Genomic DNA, 21,105 nt, shown 5'->3' with positions numbered 1-21,105 from the left:
ATTTCACTTCTCCATCAAACTTGAAAGAGAATTTTGCAGGGTATAGTAGTCTGGGCTGGAATTTGTTTTCATAGAGGACTTGAAGTACTCTGCTCTGTGCTCTTCTTGCCTGCATGGTTTGTGAAGAGAAGTTGGCCGTAATTCTGACGAGTTTTCCTCTGAATGTGATCTGCTTCTTTTCTCTAGCAGCTTTCAGTAGAGTATTCTTGTGCTGAATTTCTGGGATCTTTACTATTATATGTCTCGGTGTGTTTTTCATTGGGTTGAGGTTACTTGGCGTTCTGTATGCTTCGGTTACCTTAATGTCAGATTCTTTCCTCATATATGAGAATTTTTCAGCTATTACTTCTGCCCATATTTCTATAATGTCATTTGTATTGACTCCTTCTTTCTCATTGATGTCTATTATTCTCACATTGTTCATCTTTGCATCATCTTGCAGGTGATGAATTATTCTTTCCTGCATCATCATTGTTTTTAAAAGATCCTTTCTTACCTTTTCACTAGCTACACCAGCATCTTCAAGATTTGAAACTCTCTCTTCACTTTCACTTAAATGGTTTTGTAAGCTTGTGATTGAGATTTTAATTTCCTCTATATCTCTTTCACTCTGCTTCATGCAATCTATTTCTTTCCTGTATTGCTCATTCAAGGAATCTGTCGTTTTTCTAATCTCCTCTATTTTTTTTTTATCAATGTCTTCTTTAGAAGCAGTTATAAATTCTTTTACTGCAGTGTTTTTTTCAGCTTGGGTTTCCTCCCTATGTTTCTGTAGTTGCTTCTTTACTTCAGATGCTATGAGTTCTGAGAATTTTTTTTTATTGCAGAAAAGAATTGCACTCTGAGTTCCTCTATAACTTTCTGCGGCTGCTTGTTTACTATCGATGCTCTTAATTCATGCATTTGAGCCGAGCTTGTGTCCTCTGCATTTGTTCTGGGTGGGCATTGGGTTTATTCCTTTTGTTTCTGCATTTGATTCTTTAGTGCAGATGTTATTAATTCAGGGATTTCTTTTTTTATTTCCAATCTGAGTTCCTCTATACCTTTCTGCAGCTGTTTCTTTATTTTAGAAGCCGTTGATTCATTGCTTTCAGCTGTGTGATTCCCAATTTGTTCTGTGTTCGTGTCCTCTGCACTTGTTACAGGCAGGCTTGGGTTCTGAGGTTGCGTTTTGTTCCTTCTCATCATTTTGTGTAGCACTGTCTTCTGACCTTTGTTGTAGATCTTTGTTGTAGTTATAACCTTAGCACATACTGAAGTTCAGGCGCAGATCTACAAAGTTTGGATTTATCCAGCTGTGCCTGCTTGGGTCTGGCTGCTGTGCTCAGCTCCTTCCTGCTGCTGCCCTTGAAGGTGAAACTGTTTTGCCCCTGTGGCAAGATGTTCTACTCCTGGACTAGCTGGGTGGTTCTATCCTCTACCCTCTGTGGGGACTGCAGCTGCAGGGTTACAACCCAGGCCTGTATGCCAGGTCTGAGCTGAGCCTGGAGGGTACAAGGTGGAGTAGGTGGGAGAGGCTGCTCTTCCACACACTCACTTGGTCTGGGCTGGACTGAGTCTGGGGGTTCCCGGAATGCAGCAGAAATTCCTACTCAGCAGGCACAGAGGGGAAGGTGCTGTGGAGTGTTGGGGGGCATCCCAAGGGGTGGAAGAGGGTCTCACCCACACTGCACCTGGGCTGGGACCAGTAGTAGGTCCAGCCGGTGCAGTGTCGCAGGAAGCTCTCCCACACACTCACTGGACCTGGGCTAGGACTGAGTCTGGGGGTTCCCAGAATGTGGCAGAAATTCCTACTTGGCAGGCAGGGTGGGGAAGGTGCTGCAGAGTGGTGGAGGGTGTCCCAAGGGGGTGGAAGAATACATGTTCTTTCACACATAAGAAAAGCAAAAAGATGAAAAAGGTTGATCTGGGAGTAGAATGGCAATGAGGGAATGGGGAGCCAGGGGCACCGGGAAGCTGAGAGCAGAAGTGGGTGTGGCTATGAGTGGGGCACGCCACATGTGTGAGATGTGGAAATATCACACTGGATTCCATTGCTATGTACAATCAATGTGCTAGTAAAATAGGTTAAATCAATTTCATTTCATTCTTCCCCACAAAAGATTTTTTTTCATTTAACTGAATGCCATGCTCAATTATAAAAGAAATTTAAGAAACAAACAACACAGATGTTGCTAAGTGCAAAACTAAAATGAATGAATGTTTAGAAGAACCATAAGCCTTCCAAGAGAATTTGCCTTTTGTCCCTCAGTTCTCCCTGCCCTAATCAGCCGTTTCAATTTTAGTATCTTCGTGAACAGTTCTGTACAGCTTTCCCACAAGACACTTACTTTCTATACTGACACCTGAATTCTCAGCTCCTCCCACACCTCCTTTGGTCCGAGGGATCCTATTTCTGTACGAGCATCACAATAGTGTTTGGACAGGATATCGTGTCTGCATCATGTACTATGAACAACTACTATGAAGACAACAATACGCAACGTATTTTATTGTAACAGTACTACTAACCTGTTTTGAAACTGTCTCATTGCTATTTGTTTCTCAATAAAATTAATAAAAGTAAATAAAAAATTTTAAAAAAACAAGTTTGATAGAAATCTGTCTCAATGCTGAGAGTGATGGTACACCCCTGTAATACCAACACTTGGGAATCTGAGGCCGGAAGATCTCTTGAATACAAAGCCAGCCTGAACTATATAATGAGATCGTGTCTCAAAAATCCAAAAGGAAAAAACCCAGTCTCAAAATCATATAGTAAGTCCTAGAGCAAGGATCAGTTTGATTGCCACATCCCAGCAGCTGCTAGGCCTGCAAAATCATGTTCACCTTTTTTTCATTGTTATTCTTATCCTTCCTTCTCTTTACCTAACGTGTTTCCACAATATCCAATCCCTCTGCCATCATTTCCCCCACAGAAATGTACTATGATTCCCAACATGTATTGTAACTGGCTAGAACTTCTTAGCCTGGCACACAGAGTCTTACCTTTCTCTGATTCTGTCCTACAAAGTTCTTATGCTTGGATCTTATGCCAAGATTGGCATGTTCCTACGGGGGTGGTGAGAGTTAAGCAGTCAACTGCTTCAACACCTCATAGGCTGGGATCAGTTATCAATCCATGGTGAGCTCCCCACCCCTTGGTGGAATACCATATGCTGTAGAAGTGGGGAGAGGTTTCCTCTCACTCTGCTGCACTCTTTCCATGTACAGCACTGCTGCCAGCTCCTTGGGGCATTTGGTGTTTCATGTATGTGTAGGTTTCTTTTATATGATCTCAGCACAGATAAATGAAAGCAAGATATTAAAATGTAATTTGTTCAGATCCTTGCCTTTAGGATAAGCACTAAGATGCTACCATCAGCCAAAAAATTTATAATCTAATTTAGATGTGGTGAGCCATGCCATCTTTCCTCTGACGCTTCTCAGTTTTCTATGGTTTTGTCAAAAGATTTTCTTGCAAACCATAAACAATGTTGTTTTTGTTTTCTCAACTTTACCATTCCAAGAAAGATTCTCTTGGTAAAGGCAGGAAGTAAGGACTACGTCCCTCAGCTCCCATTCTTTTGAAATGCCAGATTGAACAAGCGACTTACGTTTCATCTGCTGGATTCTGCTGTACGGACATTCTCCCCCTTGCCTGGCTTTTTACCTGGACTTTTCAGAGGAACTGTGTGTCTGATACTTACCGGACTGAGTTTTGTGATCAGCATTGAATTGGCTTAAGGAAAGAATTCTAAATTGACAGTCCTTGTGCTCTGAAACATTTCTTACCCAGGTATCCAAAGGTTGAACTTTTCAGCACTACCATTACACCAAAATCCAAGACAAGGTTTTAGTTTTTCTGTGGACAATTTTAGTTGTTCTCGCTACAGCTAGAGATAGGTTATTATTACTAGTTCATTGGATACTTCACTTTTTTTCCTTTGGTTTTTTTAGGGAAAAAATATGCTATACTATTTTTTTAAAAGTGTACCAGTTTTAAAATTTTGTATTTCTTTCTTAACCCAAGGCATAGTTAGGATAGAAGTGGAAGGCATTAGGCATGATTTTGTTTAAAAGCCTTCAGAATAGTGAGCAGTTGGTTTAAATTTAATTTGAGAAAGAAGCAGGAGCCATAAACAGATGATTTCCTGAGCATTCTAACAGGATCTAAGATTTAGAATGCCTTTGGGGATTGAAACTTTCTTAATAGTCTCCTGCCACCCTCCAAGAAAATGGGGAAAGGAACAGCTTTAATGTCATAAATGTAATTTCATCGAAGATCACAGCCATCTTATTTTTACCAAGCACACTAGGCGCACATCCAGAAAGAGAAAGAGAACAAGAGCTGCAGCCACATGAACTGCAGAGGACTAGAATAGTGCAGAGCTAGTCTGGCAGCTGAACACAGCGAAGGTCGTCACTTCCTTCCCTTCTTTCTGGCAACTTCTGAAATATAACCTTCCCCAGATTAGACGTAGGAGAATGGCACTAGAGTTTTCATTCTTTAGCTCAAAAGTCACTGAGTCACACTTTTGGTGGTTGCTGCAAGCATCAGCAAGATGTTGCCACTAAAACAGATTTGAGGCTTTGAAAATATACGAGAAGTGGCCTTGTAAGCTAGGGAGGAGATCTGATGGAAAGCAACTGAAATTCTCAGCCAACACAAAGAGGTAGTGGACTAGCAAGTACATTAACAACTGAGATGGAAGTGTTGAGTGCTATGCTTTTTGTGTGTACTTAATTTATTTTATTATTATACTGTAATATACAATGAAATAATTATACAGCTCACTTTAATGCACAATCTGAGGAAGCCCTGAGTTATTGGGTTTTTTGTTTGGTTGGTTTTTTTTTTAACTAGATAGGGCCATCAGGAAGTGATAGGAGACAGTGACAACAGAATGTCTTGCTTATTTCCAATTACTCTGTAGTCTTATTTTGGTTACTGTCACTGCAGAAAATCTTGCTTTATAATGACAATGTGATGAAATGGAAGCAGGCTTTCAGGGGGCATTCAAGACACAGTGTATAGTGTAGGGAAGAGATATGGATGTAAGTGATAAATAAAGTAATAAATGAGTCATGTGCTACCCTTTCAGGAGTAAAAGTCGTGTTGTATTCTGACTTCAAGCCTGATATCAGGTGCAGCTGTACAAATTTAATCGATGCACTTGCCACTATAAAGCCTGTCACTGGACAAAGTGTTCTCAGTGAGAGTTTTACTAGAGGAACAGGTATAACGCAAAATGTAAAAATGTATGAGAAATTACAAGATTGGCTTAAGATGGTCAGCCACAGAGTCCAGTGAGGAAGCGTGCAGAACACGTCTGCATACACAGGAGGCTGAAAGATTCAGTCCAAGGTCTGGCACTCACCGCAGTGTTCTCTGCAAGTCCGTATCAGGAGGCCGATGGGTCTGCACCAGAAGGCTAAAGAGTCTCAGGTGGAGGCCAAGAATCTTTGTTAGAAGTCAGGAGGTGACATCCATGCTGACTGTAAAGACCAGAACACCTCCAAAGAAATGGAACCTGAATGCTATGGTTTTTAAACAAACCCCTGAAGGGCTGACCAAACAGCTCAGCAGATTAAAGCACCTGCAAACAGACACGGGGGCCGGGGGTTCTATCCCCAGGCCTGCCATGCCGTTCCCGCCCCCCAGGGGACGCTGAGATGGCAATTGAGACCAGGCATGGTGGCAAGCACCTGCAATGCCAGCTCTTAGGAGGCTGTAAACAGGCAGATCACTACAATTCTGATCAAGTCGTGAGATCCTGAACACCCTGTAGACCCTTCCCTAAAATACAAAATTTTTTTTTTAAAAAAACCCTTGAAGAAAGTAGACACACTTTTTTTTACACACTCCTAATATTCTGTGCACCCCTAGATTTCCAGTTTCATCCAACACAAGGTCTCAATCTCTTATGCAAGAAGTAGTACAACTTGAAAGGGCAAAATGATAAATTGAACTAAAAATGTACATGTTTAACTCCTGATCTAACTTTAAAGAAAAGTAAGGGGTCTGGTAGGTACTAAAACGTCTTTAATCAAGTTTCACAATGTGCACGTCTTTTCTTGGAAATCCAGCATACCGCAGCGTTCCCCTCCACTTAAAATAACAACCATCCCGCGCAGGCGATCGGAACCATTTGCAACACTTGGATGAAAAGGCATATCGGTTTCTATGCATGGGCTTTATCTTTCAGTCACATTTTCCTCTGGGAAAACCTTTATTAGATTCTCAACTCCAAGTATATTCTGACCGTATAATTTAGCAGAAAGCTGCACTTCCATAAGCCTATTTTCATCATGCAGCCAATTGTTCATCATGAATATAAATACAACCCATAGGCTTCAGCGAGATGCGGTACACTTTCAGGACTACCTTAAAATAAAAGTTGAATAAATTGTCACTGAAAATTACACAGCCGCATTACCTGTATTTCGAATTGTACTGATTAAGTCTTTCATATACCCAGCCCATTCAACAGAGATAATTAGATAGCACAAGAAGCTCTAGCATTATAAAATCAAAGAATTTAAGTCTCATTGTAAGCTGGAAGAGCCAATCAGGCCTGTGTTGCCTGTGTTTATAAGGCATGAATGCCACCTACTGGCCAACACTAAAGTTGCAACGTCTCTTCAGGAGCCACCTGTATCTGGAATCTGACCCTGACAGGGTTTTCCCTATAGCCAAATGCGCTATCTAAGGTTGGCTGCACGCTGGTCTCGCGGGATGTTAATAATTTCGTAATCAGACCGCACGGGTAGAGTTTGGGCTCTGATCATTATAGCTTATACCATATACGCATTGCATATAGCAAGCATATCTATTTGTTTACTCGTTTTTCAGAAACGATCTTTCCTTCATAGAACATAATCTCCACCAGAGCAGCAATAGTCTGCTCATACGTATTGTACTGGGCTGAGAGCAATACCAGGCACATCATGCCTCTGTGCTGTATAAATAAATGAAAGTGTAAATGAGCAGAAATGAAAGACGGCTTTAAGGCAATATAACTCATTGGCTAATAGCCTAAGTTTTATAAAGACAGACAAGAAGGGCCAGTGAGATAGCACAGGGACTGAGATTCCATCCCCGGCACCATGTGCCACACCGGTCCCTCCTCCCTCGGGCGGTCTGAGCTGGCCACTGAGAACAGGCGCAGGGCCACACACCTATATTCCCAGATATGGGGAGGCTGAAAACAGGAGGATCACTATGACTCTGAGCTGCGTGGTGAGACCCTGCACCAAATACATTAAAAAGAAAAAAAAAAGACACGAGTTAATTGTGACTCCTTTTGTATCCTTTATGTGTTGAACTTTTGTCACATTTCTTAATTTTTTTCTGCCTCAATTTGCTCATCTATAAAATAAAGATAACACCATAGTAGTCAGAACAATTAAAAAGACAAATGTTTATGAAATGCACAAAGTACTTAATAACTAATATTATGACAATTGCTATTAAATTCTAATTTAATACAACTGAGAGGTCACGAACTTTAATAAAGACATGAAGGAGCTTTCTTTTTAGTGTTCATGTCAAGAGCTCTTCCTTCTCCACCCCCCTTGTCCAAAGCTCCCAGTCCCTGTCTGACCTACAGAAGTCTCCCGCTACCAGCTCTTAGTTGATGTCTACTGGGCATCAGGATTTAAATAGTCATAGGTGCTTGGGGTCATTAGGAGGTAATAGTCTAAAAATGTCTAGCCATATTCTGAAGTGCTCCAATCACTCAGGACTCTTTCTGGAAGGTTTTGGAAGAGTTTTAATTTATATCAAAGCAGATGTCCCATTCTGTTGCCTGACAGGGAACCATTTTGTATTTGCAGGGAACTCAGTGCCCACAGACACTTCTGCAGAACGCGTGCCAGGCAGCAGAACGCCACTCCTACGGAGCTCTGGTGTCTCAGAATGTGGGGGCCAGGGGCAGCGCTACTGCTGATCCAGCACACGACAGCATCATGAAGAGCCCGTGTTCTTTCCATGAGGCCCTGTGACCCAGAATTCCATTTACTTTGAGGTTAGCTCCTCTTCTCAATTTAAGTTGTTCCAAAAGAAATTTGGTCTAACTTGGACTTTGGTCCAAATTTGGTCCAATTTGGACTTGCTTTCTCCCTGAAAGGGAAAGAACAGGTCCCAAAAGACTTTAGAGGAAGGAACAGGATCTTTCTCTTAAAGTCCTAGTAGATCATTTCTCTTGTCTCTTAGATCAAAATATCAAAATAGCCCTTTTCTCAAACTGCCTGAGTCATAAGATGCAGCTCTTGGCTTAGTCTCTGATCAAGCAGAATCTGTCTCTGGAGACACATGAGGCCTTTGCCCTTTGGGTTTCATGGGCTGCAAACCTTTGGGTTTCATGGAGGTGAGGAGACCTTCTATGGTTTGAACAAAGGAGTGTCCCCGAAAGGGGCCATATTAAAGGTGTGAGGACCAGGGTGGTGGTACTGGGAGATGCTGTGGACTTTCAGGAGGGAAGGCTGAGTGGGAAGTGCTCTCAAAAGGGACTGGAGCGTCCAGAGGACCAAATCCAGAGGGCCACTAGGTCTTGGACTTCAAATGCTAGAACCATGAGCCAGAATAAACCTCTCTTTATTTTAAAAGCAACCTATGTCAGGAATTCGATTATAGTAACATAGAGCTGTCTAATACAAGATCTGACAAAACCCAGTTTTGTTTAAAAAGAGAATGGAAAGAGTAGAAGTAGGGCAGGCAATTCCAAGTCCCCTTATAGGCAAATACAGTGGCCAGAGTGAGAAAAACAATGGTAGTATATTAAGTTATCGCTGATTTTTTTTTTAAAGGTCCCTGAAAGCCAGTATGATGGTACATGCCTGTTGTCCCTGCTACTTTGGAGGATCAGGTAGAAGCATCCGTTTAGCCCAGGAGATTGAGACAGATTGCAGAAACATGCTGAGACCCTACTGGAAGGTAATAAATAATGTTTAATTATCAAAATAATTATTTTAATATTGTCATTTTAAAATATTTTTATTTTTTATCTTGTAAAAAGAACAAAAAATAGGAAAAAAAATATTGGAAATGATACAGAATTTCACTGAACAAAATGATAGGAACTCAACAGTGGTTGTTATATTGTGTATTATTGCCTTCAAATTAGTTGTTCAGATTGCCAGATATAAGCATGCAAATTTGGTCAAAGTAATTTTTTTTTTTTTTTTTTTTTTTTTTGCGGAACTGGGGATTGAACTCAGGCCCTTGTGCTTGCCAGGGAAGCGCTTATTCCACTGAGCCATCTCCCCGACCCAAGGTCAAGGTAATTTTAACAAGAGAAAAAAAGTTGAGCATTAACTGTTCTTTTCAATAGGTCAGTAGCAATCACCACTACCATGACCCATGCAAACCTGTGTAAACATGTATATATTTTCCCCTCCTTTCTTTCTTTGCTCCTTTCCCTTGTTCCAAGTGTTCCTTCCCTTTGAGCAGTTTCTTTCCCTCTAACTGTATCTGTTGTACCTTTCAGATCCTATGTACTCTTTTAAGTTCTTACATTAGGGAGACAATACAGTGCTTACACATGTGGGTCTGATTCATTTCACTTATGGGTCTGATCTGTAGGCACATTCCTATAAAAGCCTCACATTTATTTTTTTATAGCTGAATAATACTCCATGAAACAACTTTTTAAGGAAATACTTCCTTTACATTCCATGTACAAGCCATATATTCAGTGGAAACGTTACATATTTAGATCTACATTAAATTCCTAAAAACTTCCACTAAATATCATACAGACTGGACAAGAACACCCTGGAATCAACATTCTCTATGAATACAGATGTCAATAGTTTTACTGTGCCTCAGTTTCCTCACCTGTTAAGTACAAGATGAAACAGATGTACAGGCTCAAAGCTTTTTCCTAGCCTGTACATTCTTGTCTATGAATCCACACTTACCTACAACCTTAGATGAGATATACATGATTTGAACCTGGTTTTATTCACTGTTCAAGTACATCCTGACCTCCTGTCAGGAGCCCCAACTCTGTAAGGACATGACAAAATCATACCCAAGAACGAGGCAAGTTCCTGCCTTCCAGAGGCTTTGTGGAGGAGAACAGACAGATGCAAGAAAAAGTTAGAAGGAAGAGCAGCAAGCAATCACTAAGCAGCTGTGACCTGGAAGAGAGGAGTGGCCTCTGGGAAGTGAAAGTGTGGGGAGGCTGACGGTCACGTTCAAGCTGTGCATACAAGAGCAGGCCTGGCCTAGAAGACAGAAACCAAGGAAGGGGTATAAGCAAAGATTACAGAGCGAGAGTTAGCTGGAAATGGTCATAAAGCTGATGTGAGCAGAATGAGAATGATCCTGGGTGACACCGATGACCATGACTGGTGGAGAGTAGCCACAAGAATCTGCCACCTACCACGCACCACCACTTTGGCTACAATGTGCTGTACAGTGTTCATAATAACTCGGGGACAAACTATCATACTCCACATTTTGCCCTCGAGTTACCTTGGCCAGAGTAGAAAAAAAAAAAAAAAGTGGTGAATCTGGGCTTAGAGTACAGGTCCCTGCAACTTGAAAGACCACAGGTCTTTGCCACACTTCGTGGCCTCTTGGAAATGCAGTGGCTTTCCAAACATCCCCCATGGACCTAAGAATCAGGCTGTATGTCCACCAATCCACAAGGGCCAGTTTAGGAAAACAAAAGTGCCTGTAGCAACCTCCATCTTTCTTCATACAAATGAAAATAAAGCTCTCCTGCTCCCACCAAGAAGGGCACTGTGGGATGGGAAGGCCGTGGAGCTGCACAACTGAGATGGTCTCACTAGTAAGTGGGATCAAAAGCCTTAATATTACTCATTTGCCACTAACATGTTCGTATCTGCACATATTTGAAAAATAACACAGGAGCAGCATTTGCCCTTTTTATCTTAAAACTGGATTAAGGGCTGGCCAGATGGCTCAGTAGACTAAAGTGCCTGCTGAGGCAGATGCATGGACTGGGGTTCAATCCCCAGCATGCTGTACTGGCCCTGCCCCCAGGGCATGCTGAACCAGAGAATGAGACTGGGTGTGTGGTGGCACATGCCTGTAATCCCAGTGCTTGGGAGGCTGAAAACAGGAGGATCACTAGGAGTCTGATCTGTGTAGTGAGACCCTGTAGACGCTGTACTAAAAAACATAAAAAAAAAAAAAACACCTAGATTGAGGGCTCCATAGAAAAACAATGAAGTCTCTGTTGCATTTGATCATTGGGCCACCAGGCAAGGGCTGCAAGAGCATGACAGGAGAAATGCAGACCACAGAACCTGGGCTGAGTTCGGCTGAGAGGAGCACAGATGGATGGACCTCGCTCTCCTCCCATCCCACATAGACACAGCACATCACCTCCAACACATGCAAACCAACCCTTCTACAGGAGAGCCAGTTACCCCAGCACATGTTTTCTATTTGGAATTCTCATGATGGCTTCTGGAGAACAGGCACACATTCTTCAGGGTCACCTCACAGTGTGACCACCATGTAAGGCACACAGAGACATACACAGAATTTAATCCTCCGGTCAACACTGTTCACATGGAAGTGAAGCTCCTCTCTCTACTCTGCCAAGCACACTGCCCACAAAGCCACAGACCATGACAGCTCAGCTCTGCCTCAACCACCATTGCCTGCCCTACCATTGTAAAAACTGCCTTTTGATCTGTGACCTGCATTTAAAAAAGGACATCTGGTGGTTAGAGTGCTAATTAGCTATCATTTAAAAGTTATTTCTGCCTTGTTAACTGAGTTATTCTGTGATCAAATTATGGGATAATTTAGAGGAACTCAGGCATATTGATTGCATAATCCATAATGTGTGTAATTAATAACTACCCCCTAAAAAGCTATGTGTGAGAAACTGTACGGATTCACACTCTACAAAAAGCCAGGGCTCAAATGTTGCTTGTTCCTCACTGCCTTTTATTAACTCTATATGAAAGGGAAAGCTTTCAAGGACAATGAAATCAAGATTGGATGCCAGAATTTATCATACTGTTACACAACTTGCATCCTTAATGTCTGCAGACTGGGGTCAAGAGGGAATCCTCTTACCCTCAGTGCCTGAAGTGTCATTTTTCTGGGATGGCACATCCATAAAGGCACTATAGAGGCTGGCTCCTTATTGATAGTGTCACCCACCAGTTCTGAGTTATAGATGATGACTCTGGTAAGGGCCAACACTATCACCAACTTACAGACAGGACCTGATGGGTGGAGAGGTTCAGTAGTCCACCTCAGGCCCCACAGCTGGGAAGTGGCAAGACCAAGACACAACTGCCGTGCCTATCTGGCCTTGGAGCTGTGTTCTGAACCCCTCTGTTGTAGCTGTGTACTTCCCCAAAATTCAGTCTCTCTTTGACATACTTCAAAGTTCCTTCTCTTTGGAGATAAATGGGGGCAAATAGGCAGTGTTCATAGAAAACAAAGGTACTGACAATATGATGAATAAAGTGACATCTTACAGACAGAAAATAGCCACAAGAAATCATCGGTTGTGAGAAGCCAAGAAATCCTTCAAATTAAGATGGCTATACTATGAAACTTTAAACTGCTTACTGAGCAGTGTTATAGTCTATTATATGTTCATTAGGGTTTCCATAACAAGTCATCACAGAGTAGGTCACAGAAGAGCAGCAATCTATTTCCTTGCCGACCTGGACTTTGGATGTCCAAGGCCAAGGCATCAGCAGGGTTGGTTTCTTCTGATGCCTCCCAGCCAAATGCTCCTAGGCTTGTAGATGACCATCTTCTCTAATCTTTTCCTCTATTTTTTCTTCTCATTTCCTCTTCCCTTAAGGACATAAGACATATTAGGATAGAGCCCGATCCAAGGACCTCACTCAACTTTGTTTTTTTCTCAACAGTATCTGTTGTATTGTATAGTGCTGTCTGAAAATTAATTGTTTAGGTTACCATATATATGCATGCAAAACTGGGGGAAGAAAGTTATAAGAAATTAAAAAGATAAAAAATCTTTAAGCATCAACTTCTCCTTTCCATAGACTAGCAGAAATTCTTTCCCCCACTCCCTCCTTTTATCCTTCTCCTCATCTCAGTATTTCCTTCCCTCTGAACAGATTCTTTCCCTTCTCACAGTATCTATTGTACCTTTCAGATTTTATTTATTCTTTCAGCTTCTTACATGATTGTGACATTACAGTGTTTGCACATGCAGATCTGATTTATTTCACTTAAAAGTATAGTCTCTCATTGCATTCATTTACCAATAAAAGCCTCAAATTTATCCTTTTTATAGCTGAGTAATACTTCATTGTATAAAAATAGAACATCTTCTTTAAGCATCATTCAACTTTAATTACCTCTTCAAAGACCTTTTCTCTTGATATAGAATGAAGTACTGAAAGTTAGGACCTTAACGTATGCTTTTGGAGCAAAAGATCAATATCCACACCCCTCACACACACATACACACAAAGACACACACATGCTTTTCCTCCAGACTGTCAGTAACATCTCCTAAACTCACTGTCTAAAGAAAAGGGAATTTTTTTTTAAAAGTTGAAGACAAAGTTATTTTTCACATATGGAGTAGATGGGGGAAAAAAACAGATAGGAAGCTTATGTGCCAGGAGGTAAAATTCAGGGTAGCAAATAAGAATTCAGCAGAAACAGGACAAGAAAACCAAAAAAGAAAATATTCCAGGAGCAACTTTAACTCTCCCCACAAGACAGATATAGTAGGATTCTTCCTCTCTGTACAAAAGTCCTTGAGTGTGTTTTGTTTGCTTGCTTGTGACTGTTAGAGAAATGATAACTACTGAAGGATACATATCTTTGGTGACATAGAGATGAATGGCAAGGCAGTTTTCCTGTGAGTTGCCATCAGATCCCAGCCTGCTAATCTAATCAGAGGCTGTGCAAACCCTTGTCATAGAAATGTGATTCAAATATTCATTTCTTGATTCTTAGCCCAGTTTACCATCCCTCAACAACAAAATAGAGCTAGAAGGAATGCCAAGTGTTTGCAGTGAGAACAGAGGGCATCTCCTTGGATCCAAAGCAGTACAGTAATTCAGAATCTAACGTGCAGTGACTGCTTCGGCGACACATGTAATCAAACATGCAGCTGGCCAGGAGAGAAATCTAAGTGACTCACAAAAGCTCTTTGGTTCAATCCCATGCTATGGAATTTCATGAGAGAAATAACAGTATTAAATCTCCTAGCAATTCGCAAGCAACATTTTCAATTAGAATCATTGTATTCTAACCTTAAATAAGGCTGTTAAATAAGTCAGGCTAACAAGCTAATAAGTGGATCACTTTCAGTTAGAGTATTGTCTTACACCTCTTCGGATCATTCCAGCTGACAATATAGAGGGAAAAGTTTTGCTCTGGTGCTATTGCTGTGTGAATGGCATCTGTGTGGAGCTAACAGGGCCCTTGGGCCAGCATGGTGCCACACACCAGCTGGTCAGGACAGCTGGGGAGCATATATCTACTGAGTCCTGTGTCAGGAGCCTCAGCTGGTCACTGATAAGGCAGCCATGCCAAAGGCATATTGCAATTTGGCCAGAAAACAATTTAATTGTGTGTGTGTGTTTGTGTGTGTGCATGTGTATGTGTGCGTGTGTTTGATGACCTGAATCATACAGTTTACTGACAATTGTTTGTAAGTAATGACAGTAAGCAATACAAATGCTCCAAGAAATTCAGTTTCTTTCTCTTTGAATGATGTGAAGCAAAAAAAAAAAAAAAAAAGATGTGAAGAAAAAAGAAGCAGATCCAGAAAAAGAGAGAAAGCAAATGAAATATTTTGCAGTATATTAATATGTGAGGCCTGGCCTACACGTATGCATACCGACACCCAGCCCACAGGAACTGTTGATTGTGAAGGGATTTAAACTCCAGCTCACCCAGTGCAAAATCAGGATATTTCCTCTTTATTGTTCACCCCAAGAAGCTACAATCCATCCCATATTCCAGGTTTGTGGCCATAAGAATAACAGAATAAGGGATAACAACTGATGCCTGAGAACCTTAAGAAAGACAAATATGCACATTTTAAAGAAAATGCACAAGTCTCAAAATATTGGTGCTGATACCAGATCAGGTATGATAAGCAACAATCATGTCAGTATTACGGAAGCTGTTGGGGTGGAAAGGGTGGCCCAACCCTGAGGAACCACCCAGGAGCTACAGGACAGAGAGGAGGTGCTAAGCAAGGGGCAGGAGCTCCTATTGGAGTGGAGCTGAAGGCAGTGAAGGAGCACAGCTCCAGCAAGGACACAGACGTGAGGCCAGAAAGAGGTAGGAGTAGGAGCTGGTGCAGATCACCAGCATGCTGGCAACTGTGTTCCTGGAAGACACTGGCCAGCTCTAACACCAGCATCCAGATCATGAGCGTGGGCCTTGACACTGAGGCCAGAAAGGCTGCCCACGGTGTAGACATCAGTCCAGCCACAGTGGTAAGGCAGGCCATGCCTGAGCTTCAGGAGCTCGCAGAGATTTCAGCCAGTAATCGAGAAACTGGAGGGAATCAGAGAGCCTGCTGAGGACCAGCTTGTGGCAGAGTTAGCAGAACTCAAACAGGAGGAACTAGACAAGAATTTGCTGCACACCATGGACCTGAAACACTCCCTCTACTAAATATTCCCTCTAACGCCTACTATCAAAACTTCCAAGCAGGCAGAAGACCACAGGGAGTAGAAAACCAGTTGAGTCCACGTCCCTGGTCCAGCTGGGCTTGACCAGGAGACACTGTCATGTGCAGGGCAGGCAGGTTGCACAGCACAAGCAGTCTCAGCTCTTGAACCTCCCTCCAGAGCAGCAGAATCACAGCACTGCCCTCTCCACACAGCATAGTCCACACCCAGCGAGGCAGCAGGAGGAGGCAGGTGAGGTGGAGCGGGAGGTCTTCCTGTCTATAGTGTACAACTTCTGTAACACAAACTATATTTGGAAGTCCAACTCCAAGATACTGGATGACACTAGCTCCACTGCTAAATTCTCAACAGAAAGATCAACTGTTTGCCGTTGAAATGTTCTGAAATGTCACTTCTGTCCTTTGAAGTCAGTTAATTTGTTGCAGGTCTCCTTGTTAAGACTTGTAAGGTACTGGTGGAAAAGAGGTGTTCTAAAGGCCATGGGCATTTTCTTGCACTCAGCTGTGACCATGAATCTGGTTTGAGTTTCCTCAAGAGCTGTATTTCTGTCCATCACCTGTGTGCTGACCCCTGTGTCTGCCTCGCTAACCCACTCTTTGGTCCCACTCCACTTGTCATTTGGAGTTTGTGACACTAATTTAAAATAGATAGTGTTCTCTGAAGAGCAAGGGAGATGGTTAGAATTAAATTCCAGCCATACAATTTTCTAACATAGCTCTAAGGTCCTTGCTGCCACTGGTGTTGAGCTGAATGGTAACTGACTGGAAACAGGTGCAGGTATTTATATTCATATGAAACTTCAGTCTATATCTGCTATGCAGTATCTTGGGTAATTTTCAAAACATAAGAAAATATTGGAAAATGCTAAGTAGCAGTTTTGAAAACGCAAACACTTAGAATCAAAACAGAATCACATGGCTACTTGATGGTATAGTTCTATGAACAGCAGAATTCCAAAGATGCTGATCCTAACATGGATTGGTCGTTTGTATTCACGATCTATCATTCTAGTCACTTATCTATCATTCTGCTAGTAAGGAAAAAAGATAAAGGCAGTGTGATGTGGTGGGAAAAGCAAGAACAAATTTATCAGCAGGATACTGGAAGGATTTTGTGACACTCCCTGGGTTTTGCTGACAGTTTCCTGTAGAGCATTGATTTTCAAAGTTGATTATGTAATAAAATCACAAGGGTAACCATGAAAAACAAACAGTATACTAGCTCCACTCAGACGAATTGTATCAGAATCTCGGGGACAGGGCCCATGAATAAGTACATTTGAAGAGCTCTGCAGCTGACTTAAGTCTATTAATAGGATCAAGAATTACTCTTTCAAATATTAGAATTAGCATTGCTCAATCTTACTGAGTCCCAGGTCCAACTTTCTGCTCAAAAAATTTAAAATCTCCAGAAAATAGAAGGTAAGTTGAACTATTTAGGGACCGGCCAGATAGCTCAGTGGACCAAAGTGACTGCTTAGGCAGATGCAGGGACCGGGTTTGATCCCCAGCCTGCTGTACTGGCCCTGTCCCCAGGGTGTGCTGAGACGATGATTGAGACTGGGTGTGGTGGCATGCACTGTAATCCCAGCACTTGGGAGGCTGAAAACAGAAGGATCACTACAAGTCCGATCTGTATAATGAGACCCTATAGACCCTGTACTGAATACATTTTTTAAAAATAACTTTATATTCGGAAAAGAACCATTAGGGGAAAAAATACCCACCCACTGTCAAGAAAGCTGAGCCATATTGGGCCAGATATGGCAGCTGTGTGTCGATGTTTGTGGATCAAATAGACTGAATGATGGTATGCTCGGCAGTCACCCAAAAAGAGTCTGCTAGCTCACCCAGAGGTGTGATGGGAAATTCTATGCTTCGCCAATGCTTCTTCTCTGGAAACACAGGCAGAGACAGTGACACAAGGAGTCCCGATTGCAGCAGGGCAATGTGGGATGACACACAAGAGTGCAGAACACAAGAGTCTGTCATGAAGGAAAATCTATATGCTCACACTGCCATTTGTGCGCAGAAAGAGAAGAGACAAAATAAGAGCCCTATAGAGTTGGACAAAGCACAAAATGACTGCAACACACAACAGGGTACAGTTGTCTTAGTCTAGGTTTTTCCATATGTAGAATTTGGCACATGGAACTTGAATGCTTGTAAATTATTTGATGAGTGACAGGAAGCACCAGGAGGGGTACAGGGACGTGAAACAGAAAAGAGAAAGGAAATAACAAGGACATATTATCAAGTAATTACATTCTATGAGCAACTGGAGCTGTGCTCTATTGGAGGGAAAATGCTGAGAGCCCTGAAGATCATACACCTCAGAACAACCCCACCCAAGGAAGGGGCCAGGATGCTTACACACCTTCCACTCTGTGGGTCCTAAGTTGGGAGTTGCTATGGGAGGCACCAGGGTGCTAACACCTGGCAATTCAGGCAACTCCTGCAGGGCCCATGGGCTGACTGGCTCCAGCAGCTAACAAAAGGTATCTGCAAACCAGTGTGGTACAGGTGTAGCCTTCAGGTGGCCGGCAATGAAATGGAAGGACTTAGCCAGGAAGCAAGAGCCTTCACAGAACCTGCTATGATATGAAAGTGCTCAGGCACAGTGGAAAGAAAGAACACCAGGTCTGTCATGGGGAAATGTGTGTTTGCATCCAAGAGTAACAGCAGTGTGAGAAGCCAGCCTAAAAGATATGTTCTTCACAAAGCATAAAGCATAGTGTGCCCATAAGCTGTAGTGACTGACAGTTTTCCAAAATGAAATATTATACCTAGTGTTTAGAAAAGGACATAGTCTTCCAAGTCACTGTCCTGAGGCATGTCACCCTGTTTGACTGCAGACCCTGAACCTCCCCTTATCTATGGGCGGGATTGCTTAATGGTGCCCAACTCACAGTGATTATATGATTAAATGATTTTAAACATGATTAAATGTTTTGAATCATATAAACAGACCCTGGCCAGCCATTCATAACCATCTGAATGTTGGATACCATCATTGTCTTTGTGATCATCATTGAGTAGAAATGTTTGGATACCACAGGTAAAGTGAACAGGAATACAACAAATTCTGTAACAATTACTCTCTGGGGACCCATGTTAGAAGTAGTGTCTAACCCAGGATGTCACTACATGCCTGTAACCTCACTACTCTGGGAGGCTGAGTCAGGTGAATCACAAATTCAAGACTGGCCTGGACAACTTAGAGCCTCAGTGAGACTCTGTTTCAAAATTAAAAAAAAAAAAAAATCTGAGGATGTAGCTCAGGGCAATGGCCTTAGGTTTAGTCCCCAGTCCTGGGGGGGAAGATGGTAGATATGCTAGTAAAACCAATAAGAGTATGTATATAGGTGGGAAAGAGAGGGCAGGAATGAAGGGGTGGATGGAGGAAGGGATAGTTAGACAAAAGTGTTTATAAGGCTGCAAGTAGAGCTAGTTTAAAAATGTTTTATTCTTTTGTTATCCTGTTTCCAAATTACCCAAAAGCATGGAGTGAACAATTTCTTCATTGTTACAGTGGCCAGCTGATGGGCACTTAAATTGCACTAGGAAACAAATGCAACCCGGGAAGTCTAGTGTCTTGAATCCAAAAGAACTGCAGTTGTGGAAACTGTTCCTTCTGTCTGCTTCTCTGCTGCAGTAGAATGTAGGGAACATGGTAGAATATCTGAGGACTGAGGTTGCTTTCACCCATCACACCAGCCTAGTGGTAGACCTCTGGGACAGCAGTAGAATGGACAGAAAATTGAAGGGCCTGCAGACACCCCCATCCCATTTTTTATTCCCCTTTATTCTTTAAAAAAATGAATTATTGACATTAAATAAAGGTTTTATGAATGTTCTCCAGTTGGTTGAGATTGGGAGGCTTTGTTTGTCGCTCTCTGAATAAGACCAGCTCCCTGTCTCTGCAACAGAGCTGGGGAAACAGCTCCTTCATCGCTTCTGTGGGCATTTGGGGACCAGATTCTTCCTTCTCTGTAGTCCAGATGTGGAGAAGAGGTGAGTGCACTAAGCTTGCTGCCTATCCATAGAGCTGCAGAGGAAACTTCTCCATGTCCTGTGAGTCATCAAGAGCCACAGCCACCTCACTCACCTCAGCTGCTCAACATTTCTCTTCCTTTCCTCATCTCTGTCTTCAAGGACCTCCCCAGCAGTAAAGAGGCATCCAAGGATCCAGCTTGCCATGATCCTTCTCCACCATGTTAGAGAAGCTTCAGGGAATCCTGGAAGTTGTAGGCTGGACATGGTCTCCTGGGTGGAACAAGGGGTGGTGGGGTACATAGTAGCTAGTATTAAAGCCCAGACACCACTTTTCCATAAGATGAGTCTCTGAAAAGGGAGAAGCTGCCTGCTTCATTGGCTAAGGAGGACTCAGAAGCCCAGGGTTAATGGCAAGGATTGACCTTAGCCAGTCTTTTCCTTCTCTGTAATATTATGGTTCAGAGATGCAGGATGTGAGGCCATGGATGTTGTGCAGGGGCAGCCAGATAGCTCAGCAGATTAAAGCACTTGCTTAGGCAGATGCAGGCACTGGGGTTCAATCCCTGGCATGCCATGCCAGTCCCACCCCCAAGGTGTGCTGAGAGGGCAACAGAGACTGGGCGTGGTGGTGCACACCTATAATCCAAGCATTTGGGAGGTTGAAAACAGGAGGATCACTAGGAGTCCAATGTAGTGTAGTGAAACCCTATAGACCCTGTGCTAAATACATTTTTTTAAATGATATTCAGTCTAAACCCCATCAAACTGAAGCAAAAACAGTTTATTTGTACTTTACCCTTTACTGGGTTCTTCTTCTGTTGATAGTGTTAATAAAAAGTGTTCAGCAGATTTACCAGGCACTGCTTAACAACTGACATATTGTCTGTTACTTTTCTCTCATTGCGGGGACAAAATACCTGACACTGAAAATTAAGGAAGGAAAGCCTTATTTAGCTCATGGTTAATGGAGATTTCAGTCCATACTCAGTTGGCTCCAAGGCAGAATGGCACATGGCAGAGGGCAGCCATTCATGGTGGAAGAAAACAGCAAAGAACAAAGAGGAGCAGCAGCTGGAGCAGCTAGCAAGCCCCTCTCCCCTCCTTATATTGGATTGGGGCTATCCTCCCCAGGGGGGGTGTAGCACTCACACCCTTAATCCCAGCACTGGATCATGAATTAATCACAAACTCTAGAAGCCTACCCCAGTTACTTCATGAGGCTTTTGGGGGACAACTAGACACAAATCATAACACATATCAACCCAGAAAATCTAAGATGAAAAGGGTAAAATTTCATTACAATACTTAGTATTCACAGAAGTAATGTAACCATTACCTATAGACACTGGGAATATAGAAAACTAGCGTCAGTTTCTGTGTATTAAACCTTTCATCTGGGGCTGGTGAGATGGCTCAGTGGTCTAAAGCACCTACTTGGAACAAGCTTGGCAAAGCACAGGGACCACGGTTCAATCCCCCAGCACCACATGCC

The 21,105-nt window shown here is 42.5% G+C and overlaps 1 pseudogene; it reads right to left on the bottom strand.

The window, feature by feature from the left end:
• LOC101562359 overlaps positions 1 to 6,156 on the bottom strand; it is a 144,155-nt pseudogene extending 137,999 nt beyond the window's left edge.
• Positions 6,157 to 21,105: the final 14,949 nt, after the last annotated feature.

Source organism: Octodon degus, unplaced genomic scaffold (genome assembly GCF_000260255.1).
Source record: "Octodon degus isolate 3935 unplaced genomic scaffold, OctDeg1.0 scaffold00110, whole genome shotgun sequence".
Classification (NCBI taxonomy): Eukaryota; Metazoa; Chordata; class Mammalia; order Rodentia; family Octodontidae; genus Octodon; species Octodon degus.
This window is presented reverse-complemented; position numbering and strand designations above follow the sequence as displayed.